Consider the following 14,190-nt stretch of genomic DNA (forward strand, 5'->3'; position numbering starts at 1 on the left):
GGAAGCTACTAGAATTCTGAGGGAGATTGGGATTGATTGATTTGAGATTTTCTGGCATCCTGATATCTAAAGTCATTGATGCCAATACCATTTATTATAAAGAATAAAAGAATATTCAATTAAAACCATAAAAGCAAAGATGTCATTCTAAAAGTTAAATAGCTTTCAGAAGACCTGCTTCTGAAGTACAGCTAAAAATACCACAAGCAAGGTAGGACATCATGTCCAAGAATCTTTGCAAGGATGAACCTTCCATCCTAACCTCGAGCCTCAAACAGATATCTATTTTTTTCACTACTATAGGTGGGGCATTAGGTAAAAAAATGCCTCTCTGTTAAGGGTACCAAACAGTCGTAACAATAGGGCTGCTATTGGCAGGTAAGTAGATATTCATGTATCAACCGAGGGGGATATAACATTCTTTACCTCTCGCATCTTATTTTCAACCAATCCATCCCAATGCTGTTGCCAACAATCCAAAATCAAATTCTTAATGTTGAGTAAACAATCATCACAAGAATGGGATACCTTCTTGGTTGCAACTCAGCAGACATATTCTTTGCCAGTAAATCTGCCTTCTCGTTTCCACACACCTACGTGTGCCGTAACCCAGCAAAATTGAACTTATACCTCTCAGCCCAATGATAAAAAGCCATTCTAAAATCTTTAAAACTAAAGGAAGGACACTCCTTGCATCACTAAAAATGGTAAAATTAACCCCCTCTTTCAACAGTATTTTTTCAACAGCGGTTAGTATGGAATACAGTTCGGCCATAAATATGAAAGCTGTCAGACTAAGTGCACCCCTACAATTAATACCATTACTATGTACTCCAAATCCAACACCATCATCATAGTTGGAGCCATCAGTATATATAAAAGTGGTTTCCTTATGTTCTGCCATGTTCCATAAAAAAAGACATGGCTTCTTGGTCATATTCTTTTCAACTCCAATAAAATATTTACAAAAAGACACATCTGGTAATTTCCATGAAGGCATTGATGATACCTTAAATGGCAGCACCTTAGTTCTAGCTATATCAAGACTGTTTATCAATTATTGAGGAGATTTTGGGTGCAACTCAAAGTATGATGTGTGCTCTACAAGGCTTTCAGTCTGATAGGCTAAAGAATTAGGAAGTCTTTGCAACCTAAACCAATACCGAATAATAGAAGACTTTCAGTAAAGGTCTAACGGTAATTCTCCAGCGTCAACAAGGAGGCTTGGAATAAGAAAAGTTCTAAATGTATGGTGTGTAGAATCTAAAATCTTTAATTGGCTTGGGGTGGCTGAGGAGTATATTTCACACCCATAACTAATTTTTGAAAAAAATAAGGGTTTGTATAGCTTTAAAATAGTTTTATGGTCTGCCCCCATGATGTATTGGACAAAACTTTTGAAAAATTCAGAGCCTCAAGACACACTACTTTTAAAGCTTTCAAGTGAGGAACCCATGTAAGCGTACAAACAAATATCAATCCCAGAAATCTAACTTCATTTACGCATGGGATACGAATATGACAGAAATGGACAGCAGTTTTGCTTGTTGAAAATTTAAATCCATTCATATCAGCCTATTGAATCATTTTGTTGATTGAGAGTTGCAATTTTCTATCAACCATTACCATTCTAGCTCCAGCAAATGATACTGAGAGAACATCTACAAATAGTGTTGAGAGAATATCTTTAGGAAGGACTGAGGATATCCCTATTCACTCCACTCAGACAGCAACAATGGGAGCAAACAAAGACAGAAGACTTTACAAGGAAAGAAAACTGCAGGCATCCAAACAAAACACTTAGAACAGCGAGCTGGTGTATGACGCGCTGGCGATTGGTGAGCTAGAGATTAGCGAGCTCGCGAATGGCGAGCTGGAGTATGACCATCATGTGATGAGCAGCGCGCTGTGAGGTGAAGTTCAAGGGCTGGCAAATGGCGAGCGTCGACCATGAGCTGGCGAACGGCGATCAGAAGTGTGACGATCACGAGCTGGCGAACGGCGATCAGAAGTGTGACGATCACAAGCTGGCGAACGGCGATCAGAAGTGTGACGATCACGAGCTGGCGAATGAAAATCACAAGATGACGAGTTATGCTCATGAGCTGGCGAGGGACCATCACAAGTAGGAGAGCAGTGATCACGAGCAGGAGGGTGGCGAGATGATTGTTGTTCCTTGGAGTCCGAGCACCGTTTTCTGATGAAAGACAAAGGCAAACATCTGGGCTGGCAGAGACGACTGCGATCCCTGTGATGGCGAGAGTTCTCGTCTTCAACAGCAGGTTGGCACTGCAGTGGCGAGTGGGCGTGCTGGTCACGTCAACGGTAATACTCTGCAGGGGTCATGCTGCGAAGGACTAGAGGCGTGGCGAAATCTAGCAGCCCTAGGCCTTTGCTCAACCTCATCCTCTAAAGGGAAAAGAACAGACTTCGGCGGAACTAGCAAAATCAGGCAAGAGCGAAAAATGGGCTTTGCAGACGGCAAGGGCTTCAACCTCAGCAGTCGCAAGAGACAGAACTTCTACCTCTCGGAAATCTGAGAACGTTTCCTCTCTGCCCCAGGTGTATAAATTCTACACAACACATTCTTCATAAGTGGACCTGCGACATACAGTGATGGCTAAACCTGTAACAAATCTGAAAGAGAAAAGGATCCCCACCGAGGGCATAGGTCCTTCTCTGGGGGAAGCAGCTTTGTCCTTGGAACCCTAGGGTTGGCCTGGTGTTAGCTGGTCAACACTCCTACTTGACCTATCCTCGGAAGAGACCCATTGAGCAGGAGCTTCGGGAAGAGATCGGAGGGTCAAGGAAGAGGTTCGATGTTTCTTCGACTTCGAGGAAGATCCCGAAGACGAAGAATCTCTCTCGGAGTTCTTGCTGCGACACCAAAATCTCTCTCATTGGGAGGAAGACCACTCCCAGCATTCATTGTAGGTATTAGCCTTGTCACAATACTGTCCTCTGGAGGCAGGACACAACGAATGGGGGTCTGTCCCGATGGAGGACAAGGTCCTGCAGGAGTGTGCTTCAGGTCCCGGACAGGTCTGCTTGATGGACGGCAGAAAGAAGAAACAAGCACAACTGAAAAGAAAAAGATGACAAATCCGTAGATATTTTGTATTTTTCCTAACGATACAAACCTTAGCTATTTATTTAGGGGTATTACTTTCTGCGAAGCTGAAATGACAAGCCATTAAAATTTAGCGAGTTAGTGGGGGTTGGGGAGGGTAGCTTGCTACCTCTCCCACTCACACCAATAATTTAGCTCACTTTGCTTGGAGGTAAGATTTCAAGGGGGATAGGGCTGGCAGGCAAGTTTGTGTAAATAGCTAAGGTTAGTATCATTAGGAAAAATACTAATTATCTACGAATTTGTCATTTGTTCCGTAACTGGAATACACACCTGCGCTTTTTATTTAGGGACGACTCACCCATTAGGAAGGGTGGACGTCCCTGCCAATCTGGCTTTTGGCTTTACCCGGGGGGCTCCTTATCCGATCATGTTAGTACTGAAAATAAGGCGTCCCTGAGCCTCGCTAAAACATTGCTACGCAAGGTCCACAATCTACGCAAGCTGTGTGTCAAGATATTTAGAAGTGTGACTGTCTAAGTAAAGTTATTCGGAGTCTTTTTGTAGGAAAAACTGTTGTAACCAAGACTTTCCCAGTACCACCTCGCCAGGGTATGGGGACGCAACAGTATTACCTTAATACTAGGTACACAGGGAGCATGGATTACCAGCAGTGGTTTGAGGTCAGCTTATGCAGAGAACCCAGGATGCTGCTTTCCTCATGACAGGGGAGGATGAAGAAAAGAATAAGAGCAAGTCAAATCTTTTCACTCACGCAGACTAAAGCCAGGTAACAATGCCCTCAACCTTCTACTACTTGTCCAATAAGGAGCTTGAGGTATGCAACCAGCTGTTGTGCAGCCACCACAGGACCGATAGAGATCGTATCGAGTTCCTGTGAGTCACGTCTTGCAGGAGAAAGGTTGTGAGTCACCTGGAGCATTCACATCATTGCTTGTAAAACCTGCGTCACAGAGTAGTCTGCTTAGAAGGGCCAGGGGCATAGCTGTGCCCTTAACACCGTGAGTCGACATGTTGGACGAGGATCTGGATTCAGGGCATAATTGATGACTCTGTGAATTGAGCAGAGATGATGTTTTGGTGTTCCTCTTCGTGTCTCTCCCTGCTCTGATGACAAGAGAAGGGACACAGGTGGGCTGTTGCCGTTCTCTTGAGGTAGAGCCTCATACCTTACCCCGGGTACAGTAACAGATGATCTGGATCGTCAGTTACCGAGTGGCGACTTGTCTAGGATCAGTTATCTCTGGAGACTGTGCCTAGCAACATACTCTGGGATGAAATTGCACGTTGCCTTTCACCCTTCTCATTAATGGGTGATGTCGAAAGAGACACCATAAAGTTCCTCGACTCGTCAAAGTGTGTAGGAACACGGTCTTCTAAACTAGGTGAAAATTTGTTGCCGGGTGAAGTGGAAAGTAAAGAGGTTTCCTTAGAGACCGGAGAACTTGAATCATGTTCCGAGAAGGAGGTCTCAATTCCAACTGGGAAAAGGCAAGTTGTAAGTCCCCATGAGTAGGAAAGATCTAGTGATGAGGGAATGTCCCTTCCTTTCAGTTTGAAGGCGTGGCTCAAGGTTGAGTGATCGTCTTAACCTGCTGAAACTGAAAAGGAGGGTCTTTTCCTCTTGCATATACTCGAGGATTTTGCTATTGCTGGAATAGAGGTATAGAGTGGAGAGATACGCTTTCCCATGACACCAACCACAGAAGCTGTTATACTTTGCCTGGTAGACTGATACTGAGGAATTCCTGATATCTAGACCACCTCTCCGCAACATATTGCAAAAAGCCTCTGTGAGAGAGGAGGTACTAGGTAGTCTCCAGGCAAAGCTATAGCTTGTGGTAGATGTCGAAGTGTGGTCGTCTGTGACGTGGAGAGGGTTCTCTTGGATGCTCTATCAGGAGCTGCAGAAGGTTTGGAAACCGTTCTGCGTAATGCCATAGTGAAGCTATGAGAGCCCTTGAGAGGTTGACTGATGTTCTAGCCTTCTTGAGTACCCTTCTCCAAACAAAACAGGGACGAGACGCAAACGTTGTTGTTGTACCCACCGTTGTTGGCATGCTTCTTGCCAGAGAGCCTTGGAGTCTACAACTGGGGAGCAGCAGAAGCCTGAGGTTCAGGGGTGTTGCAAACAGGTCCATACTTGGAGAACCCCGTAAGTCGGGACTTTATTGCCTACATGTTGATCCAAAGACCATTCGGTACACCTTATCTGAGATGCTCAGCGACCACATTCCTCTGCTCTGGAATGAAGTGGGCTGACAGTGGTACCAAACGGACTTTGGCCCATCTTAGTGTTTATACTGTTCCTTCTTGCTTGTTGATGTGAGCTCTATGTGATGATGTCACTCATCACACCACTCAGTGGTCCGTTAGGAACTGATGAGGCTGCTGAAGGACCGGAAAGTTGGCCTTCATCTTTTAAGATACAGTATTCAAGTGAAGGTACTTTCGGACTCTGTCCAGAGGCCTGAGGTCGTGTGGGGCAGCACTATGGTCCCTCTCCCTTCTTTTGACGTGTCTAAGCACAACATCAAGTCAGAGGGGTGGGGAAGGATGAGAAGGTAATGCCACACTGTAGATTCTCGACTGACACCCATCCCTTGAGGTTCGTCTAAACTTCTGGTCCCATGGGGGTCAGAATGTCTGGGGAATCGAAAGCCGATTCCAATCGGACTCAAGCCACCCCTGGAGAGAACAAATATTGAGGTAGCAGTTGGACGCTAGACAGGCCTGAGATGATAGGTGTCCGAAGAAAAAAATTGTCACTCTGGGCTGGGAGTTCTTCTCGTTTTAAGAAAGGGTCTTGTGAATTTTCTACGCCTGTCTTTGATGAGGTTTTGTGGAGATTGGTGTCTAGAATCATTCCCAGATTCACCAGCCTTCTGAGAGGGAAGTGGGGAAGATTTCCACAGGTTTATCTTGATCACCCGATCTTGGTAAAAAGACTTCAGAAGTTACGGTGTTAGTACAAAGTTGCCCCCGAGTCTGCTAAGGTTAGTTAGTCATCCAGAAACGGAAGAGACAGACGACGATCCTGTGAGTCCAGGATGGGTGCTGTGGAAAACCGAAGAACAGTGCCCTGAGCTGGTGTTTCGTGTTTGTCTAGACTGAATCTTCAATCCTTCCTAGAAGATGGATGGTTCGGGCCTGCAAGTATGCGTCCTTTAGGTCCAGCGTGCAGGACAGTTGTGAGACCGACAATGATGTATGGAGTGGAGACGTGGGCAATAAAGAAGACTGAACAGAAGAAAGTGTATGTGGCCGAGATGAGAATGTTGAGATGAATGTGTGAGGTGAAAAGAACATAAGATACGGAATGAGGTAATTCTGGGTACCACAGGAGTTAGAGAACTATCAGATAAGATCCAAGAAAGTAGACTGAGGACGTATGGTCATGTCATGAGAAGAGATGAAAGTATATTGGGAGGGGAGTGATGGGAATGGAGGTACAAGGAACGAGAAGGAGAGTGAGACCAAAGCGAAGGTGGATGGACTGTATCAAGGATGACCTTATATCAAAGGGATTAACCAGTGAAGAAGTGTGGGACAGAGCTAGATGGAGAAACCTGGTCAGAAACATTGACCCCACATAAAAGTGGGAAAAGATGCAGACAAAGAAGAAGAGTATACTGATAAATGCATTGAATGATTGTATCAGCAAATGTAGGGAGGTAGTGTAGCTGCTCCTGCATGACCAAAAACATTGCCATTTGAAGAATCACTAGCCAACAGCCAGCGATTTCCCTACCTTCTGGTTTCAGGGGAACAGAAAACACATTGGATGGACTGTATCAAGGATGACCTTATATCAAAGGGATTAACCAGTGAAGAAGTGTGGGACAGAGCTAGATGGAGAAAGCTGGTCAGAAACATTGACCCCACATAAAAGTGGGAAAAGATGCAGACAAAGAAGAAGAGTATACTGATAAATGCATTGAATGATTGTATCAGCAAATGTAGGGAGGTAGTGTGGCTGCTCCTGCATGACCAAAAACATTGCCATTTGAAGAGTCACTAGCCAACAGCCAGCGATTTCCCTATCTTCTGGTTTCAGGGGAACAGAAAATACATTGGATGGACTGTATCAAGGATGACCTTAGATCAAAGGGATTAACCAGTGAAGAAGTGTGGGACAGAGCTAGATGGAGAAAGCTGGTCAGAAACATTGACCCCACATAAAAGTGGGTAAAGATGCAGACAAAGAAGAAGAAGAGGAGTATACTGATAAATGCATTGAATGATTGTATCAGCAAATGTAGGGAGGTAGTGTAGCTGCTCCTGCATGACCAAAAACATTGCCATTTGAAGAATCACTAGCCAACAGCCAGCGATTTCCCTACCTTCTGGTTTCAGGGGAACAGAAAACACAGAATGCTCGGGCTTGAAGACCTAATGAAGAGAACCTTGCCAGAAATTTCCCTACCTTCTTGTTTCAGTCAAACAGGAAACATGGAATGATCAAGCTTGATGGCTGAATGAAGAGACCCTTGCCAGGGAGACTAATCCTTGCCTTCAGGGATCCTCTGATCAAAGATGTATACAAGAGTAGGGCACTTACAAGTAGCCCGACTACCTCACGGGATGTGACCCACAGAAGAAAACAAGAGACCTGTTGTCCATACACAAAGAAGCTCGTTTTGCACAGGTGCTCCAACCAAAGATTGCTTCAATGGTGCCTAAATTGTGAATAGTCAGCCACTAAGTACTCCCCCTTCCTTCAGTAGTAGCTGAATTGTGAATGAACAGCTTGTTCCACTGGTTCAGGAAATGAGATTTTCCTGAATTCTACCCGTATTACAGACATGTTTTGTTCTTGGAAGCATCCTAGGGTTAAGGTACACACTGTAGGACCTAGTCTCTCTTGAATTGTGAATGCTGGTAGAGCAAAGCCATCACATCAATATTTTTGAGATGCAAGTATTACTCCTTGCTTGACTTTCAAGTATGAGATTACCTGTTCACCACCTATCTAAATAGGAAGCTACCAGTGTTCCGTTCCTCTATTAAAGGAGGGACCAAGTAGCTCTCCAGTACAACTATTGATTTTTTACAAATATATATATATATGTATATATATATATATATATATATATAAAAATATATATATATATACATACATATATATATATATATATATATAAAAAGTTATAAAATACTATCTACAGTATGGCCTTCATATGATATATGAAGTTAATAGAAGGTTTGTATGTGTGCTGGAGGTCATAAAAATCCTTACTGCATTATACCGTACTTCCTTACATACCTGTTTTCCAAGCAGCTCTGACTCCAACTAGAAATTCTTTATTTGATGAAAAGATTGTATTTTTAAAGATCCTTTTCACTTCCTAGACTGCCTCCTCTTCTCACTAAAACTCTCAGGCTGTGGAATTAAATGTGTTTAAATAATATTTAATCAAAATTAAAACAATTGCTTTAGGTAAAAAAGTTTCAGGCATTACAGAACCTCAATAGCCAATTTGCATAAATGCTCTTAAATTTATTTTTTCCTTAGTTTTATGGTCAATCTAGATAGGATACTACACTACTGAAGTTTGAAGAACAGGTGGGAAATCCTGCACATGCACACACACCTGGTCATACTGAACCAGTTTCAAGGTAGTGGGATGGTCCAAAACATAACCCACAACCTCCTCCCACCATACCTCCAAGGAATTTTGGTGCAAATGGGATTTGATTTTCATTAGTCTCTAGTATTATATGTGATTGAAATGAGAAGAGTCTGTAGAACTATGATTTCCTGCAGTGGTGACAAACAGGACTACTGAATTTATTCTTCACAGGATGTGTTCTTAAAATTCTTCCATACCACAAAACCACATTTAAAGCACAAATAAACCTTATCTTTAACTAAAAACTGAATTGTATACTGAAAGCTCATGGTGTACTGAGGGTTGCCAGCATGTGTTGATCAACCTAGCATTAGAAGCATAACTTGGCATTAGATTTTCCAAGCATTCAACAGTATCAGCTATTTCTATTCTACAAGCAATGAAATTTGCATTTAAAATCATGTAACAGTCCTCTTCCAAATCACAAAAGTTTAAAGAAAAAAAAAGTTAAGGATAAGTAATATAGTTTACAGGAATTCCTTTTATGAATGTTCCTAACTATTTTTGTGGCAGTTGCTCTCTCCTCTCACCAAGGCAAAGTACTGAGAGAGAGAGAGAGAGAGAGAGAGAGAGAGAGAGAGAGAGAGAGAGAGAGAGAGAGAGAGAGAGAGAGAGAGAGAGAGAGAGAGGGGGGGGTGGGAATGGTTGTAGCAATAGAACTATCACCTGCATACTACATATTAGATAATCATTTTTGGATTACAAGACAAAATAAATTTGACATTACAAGTTGAAGCATCTTCAAATATGATGAATATCTCCAAGTGGGAGAATCCAAAGCCTTAGTCCTAAATTGATAACTATCTAATGTCAAATTTTACACCATCAAAGCATCGTAACATTAGTAGAATAAAGTTTTGTACATTTTTGGGGGGCACTGTACAGCATTCTAAATCACTAATATCACAAATTTTCAAAAGTAAATTAAATTTTTCCTAAATATTCATATAAAAGTGAGTCCTTTAATAGTAATATGTTTTCAGAATAGCTGGAGGGTCGGTAATAAAATCTTGATGTGCTGGAAGTTACTGCCAAATGGCGGGGAAGCCCAGCCACCTGACGAAGAACTCAGGTTTGTGTAGATAGGGATAATTCAATTTACTTGTAAAAATTTGTGATGTGTTTAACCAAGAATATGAAGCCTCGTCCTTTTCTAAAAGACGAACCCTTAGTAGGAAAGAAGTCCCTATAATCAACTTGTTGATTTACTTTCTCAGGAAATTTCAAAGCAATTTGATTCCGTGTATGAGGACTAGTGGTGACCATGCTGTCAACCCCCTAACAACTTGTACATGTGTAGATGACGCTAGGTCACTACCAAGGACTGTCAGATTGTATGAACATTTATGAGAAATGGGTTTGCATACATTTGGCCAAGCTGCTCCTTGTCTTGGAGAATGGGGGAGATACTTCTAATCAACAATATTTTTCTTAAGAACAGTTGTTTAATGCGGAAGAGTTCCTAAGGAGCTCCTCATGAGTCTTGTCGATTCTTGCGAAGATTCCAAATCTAAGACCTTACTGAAATCTGGATAGAGGGCTGAGCAGTATCCTTCACCGCCCTCAAAGATAGGGAGGCTTCCCTGACGTACAAAAATGAAAAACAGTTGATCCAGATACCATTCGGCGTGTGGCTACTTGGGAACGATCAGTGTCAAGCTGAGCTTTATATCCTCAATTACTTGTCGAGTACAATAATTGCAAAAGTGGGAAAATAAGCGGAAAATAAGGAAGCTATTAGAATTCTGAAGGAGGTTGGGATTGATTGATTTGAGGTATTCTGGCATCCTGATATCTGAAGTCATTGATGCCAATATCATTTATTATAAAGAATAAAAGAATATTCAATTAAAACCATAAAAGCAAAGATGTCATTTTAAAAGTTAAATAGCTTTCAGAACACCTGCTTCTGAAGTACAGCTAAAAATACCACAAGCATGGTAGGACATATCATGTCCAAGAATCTTGGCAAGGATGAACCTTCCATCCTTACCTCGAGCCTCAAACAGATATCTACTTCTTTCACTACTATAAGTGAGGCATTCGGTCAACAAATGCCTTGCCTGTTAAGGGTACCAAACAGTTGTCTCAATAGGGCTGCTATTGGCCGGTAAGTAGATATTCATGTGTCAACCGAGGTGGATATAACATTCTTTACCTCTCGCATCTTATTTTCAACCAATCCATCCCAATGCTGTTGCCAACAATCCAAAATCAAATTCTTAATGTTGAGTAAACAATCATCACAAAAAATGGGATGCCTTCTTTGTTGCAACTCAGCAGACATATTCTTTGCCAGTAAATCTGCCTTCTTGTTTCCACACACACCTACGTGTGCCGGAACCCAGCAAAATTGAACTGTTATACTTCTCAGCCCAATGATAAAAAGCCATTTTAAAATCTTTAAAACTAAAGGATTACTGGAATTAAAAACTTCTAAAGCTTGAAGGACACTCCTTGCATCACTAAAAATGGTAAAATTAACTCCTTTTCCAACAGTATTTTTTCAACAGCAGTTAGTATGGAGTACAGTTCGGCCATAAATATGAAAGCTGTCAGACTAAGTGCACCCCTACAATTAATACCATTACTATGTACTCCAAATCCATCATCATCATCCTAGTTGGAGCCATCAGTATATATAAAAGTGGTTTCCTTATGTTCTGCCATGTTCCATAAAAAAAGACATGGCTTCTTTAGTCATATTCTTTTTTACTCCAATAAAATATTTACAAAAAGACACCTCTTGTAATTTCCATGGAGGCATTGATGATACCTTAAATGGCAGCACCTTAGTTCTAGCTATATCAAGACTGTTTATCAATTGTTGAGGAGATTTTGGGTGCAACTCAAAGTATGATGTGTGCTCTACAAGGCTTTCAGTCTGATAGGCTAAAGAATTAGGAAGTCTTTGCAACCTAAACCAATATCGAATAATAGAAGACTTTCAGTAAAGGTCTAACGGTAATTCTCCAGAGTCAACAAGGAGGCTTGGAATAAGCAAAGTTCTAAATGTATGGTGTGTAGAATCTAAAATCTTTAATTGGCTTGGGGTGGCTGAGGAGTATATTTCACACCCATAACTAATTTTTGAAAAAAATAAGGGTTTGTATAACTTTAAAATAGTTTTATGGTCTGCCCCCATGATGTATGGGACAAAACTTTTGAAAAATTCAGAGCCTCAAGACACTTTACTTTTAAAGCTTTCAAGTGAGGAACCCATGTAAGCGTACAAACAAATATCAATCCCAGAAATCTAACTTCATTTACGCATGGGATACGAATATGACAGAAATGGACAGCAGTTTTGCTTGTTGAAAATTTAAATCCATTCATATCAGCTCATTGAATTATTTTGTTGATTGAGAGTTGCAATTTTCAATCAACCATTACCATTCTAGCTCCAGCAAATGATATTGAGAGAACATCTACAAATAGTGTTGAGAGAATATCTTTAGGAAGGACTGAGGATATCCCTATTCACTCCACTCAGACAGCAACAATGGGAGCAAACAAAGACAGAAGACTTTACAAGGAAAGAAAACTGCAGGCATCCAAACAAAACGCTTAGAACAGCGAGCTGGTGTATGACGCGCTGGCGATTGGTGAGCTAGAGATTAGCGAGCTCGCGAATGGCGAGCTGGAGTGTGACGATCATGTGATGAGCAGCGCGCTGTGAGGTGAAGTTCAAGGGCTGGCAAATGGCGAGCGTTGACCATGAGCTGGCGAATGGCGATCAAAAGTATGACGATCACGAGCTGGTGAACGGCGATCAGAAGTGTGACGATCACGAGCTGGCGAATGAAAATCACTAGATGACGAGTTATGCTCATGAGCTGGCGAGGGGCCATCACAAGTAGGAGAGCAGTGATCACGAGCAGGAGGGTGGCAAATGATTGTTGTTCCTTGGAGTCCGAGCACTGTTTTCTGATGAAAGGCAAAGGCAAACATCTGGGCTGGCAGAGACGACTGCGATCCCTGTGATGGCGAGAGTTCTCGTCTTCAACAGCAGGTTGGCACTGCAGTGGCGAGTGGGCGTGCTGGTCACGTCAACGGCAATACTCTGCAGGGGTCATGCTGCGAAACACTAGAGGCGTGGCGAAATCTAGCAGCCCTAGGCCTTTGCTCAACCTCATCCTCTAAAGGGAAAAGAACAGACTTCGGCGGAACTAGCAAAAGCAGGTAAGGGCGAAAAATGGGCTTTGCAGACCCCAAGGGTTTCAACCTCAGCAGTCGCAAGAGACAGAACTTCTACCTCTCGGAAATCTGAGAACGTTTCCTCTCTGCCCCAGGTGTATAAATTCCACACAACACATTCTTCATAAGTGGACCTGTGACATACAGTGATGGCTAAACCTGTAACAGATCTGAAAGAGAAAAGGATCCCCACCGAGGGCATAGGTCCTTCTCTGGGGGAAGCAACTTTGTCCTTGGAACCTTAGGGTTGGCCTGGTGTTAGCTGGTCAACACTCCTACTTGACCTATCCTCGGAAGAGACCGATCGAGCAGGAGCTTCGGGAAGAGATCGGAGGGTCAAGGAAGAGGTTCGAAGTTTCTTCGACTTCGAGGAAGATCCCGAAGAAGAAGAATCTCTCTCGGACTTCTTGCTGCGACACCTAAATCTCTCTCACTGGGAGGAAGACCACTCCCAGCATTCATTGTAGGTATTAGCCTGGTCACAATATTGTCCTCTGGAGGCAGGACACAACGAATGGGGGTCTGTCCCGATGGAGGACAAGGTCCTGCAGGAGTATGCTTCAGGTCCCGGACAGGTCTGCTTGATGGACGGCAGAAAGAAGAAACAAGCACAACTGAAAAGAAAAAGATGACAAATCCGTAGATATTTTGTATTTTTCCTAACGATACAAACCTTAGCTATTTATTTAGGGGTATTAATTTCTGCGAAGCTGAAATGACAAGCCATTAAAATTTAGCGAGTTAGTGGGGGTTGGGGAGGGTAACTTGCTACCACTCCCACTCACACCAATAATTTAGCTCACTTTTCTTGGAGGTAAGATTTCAAGGGGGATAGGGCTGGCAGGCAAGTTTGTGTAAATAGCTAAGGTTAGTATCATTAGGAAAAATACTAATTATCTACGAATTTGTCATTTGTTCCGTAACTGGAATACACACCTACGCTTTTTATTTAGGAGCGACTCACCCATTAGGAAGGGTGGACGTCCCTGCCAATCTGGCTTTTGACTTTACCCGGGGGGCTCCTTATCCGAGTATGTTAGTACTCAATATAAGGCGTCCCTAAGCCTCGCTAAAACCTTGCTACGCAAGGTCCACTGTCTACGCAAGCTGTGTGTCAAGATATTTAGAAGTGTGACTGTCTAAGTATAGTTATTCGGAGTCTTTTTGTAGGAAAAACCGTTGTAACCAAGACTTTCCCAATACCACCTCACCAGGGTATGGGGACGCAACAGTATTACCTTAATACTAAGTACACAGGGAGCATGGATT

General features: G+C 42.6%; 1 long non-coding RNA gene across 3 annotated transcripts in view; it reads right to left on the reverse strand.

Moving 5' to 3' along the window:
• Window positions 1-14,190, reverse strand: part of LOC137629678 (uncharacterized) — a 56,814-nt gene that overhangs the window by 17,950 nt on the left and 24,674 nt on the right. Inside the window, exon 2 of one of the 3 annotated variants that reach the window (XR_011041578.1) lies at window positions 8,358-8,474. The exons of the other annotated variants lie outside the window; for them this stretch is intronic. This is a non-coding gene — a long non-coding RNA (uncharacterized lncRNA). The remainder of the gene's footprint in view (window positions 1-8,357; window positions 8,475-14,190) is intronic. 3 annotated transcript variants of the gene reach the window in all.

The sequence above is a fragment of the Palaemon carinicauda genome, chromosome 37 (assembly GCF_036898095.1).
Source record: "Palaemon carinicauda isolate YSFRI2023 chromosome 37, ASM3689809v2, whole genome shotgun sequence".
NCBI classification, from domain to species: domain Eukaryota; kingdom Metazoa; phylum Arthropoda; class Malacostraca; order Decapoda; family Palaemonidae; genus Palaemon; species Palaemon carinicauda.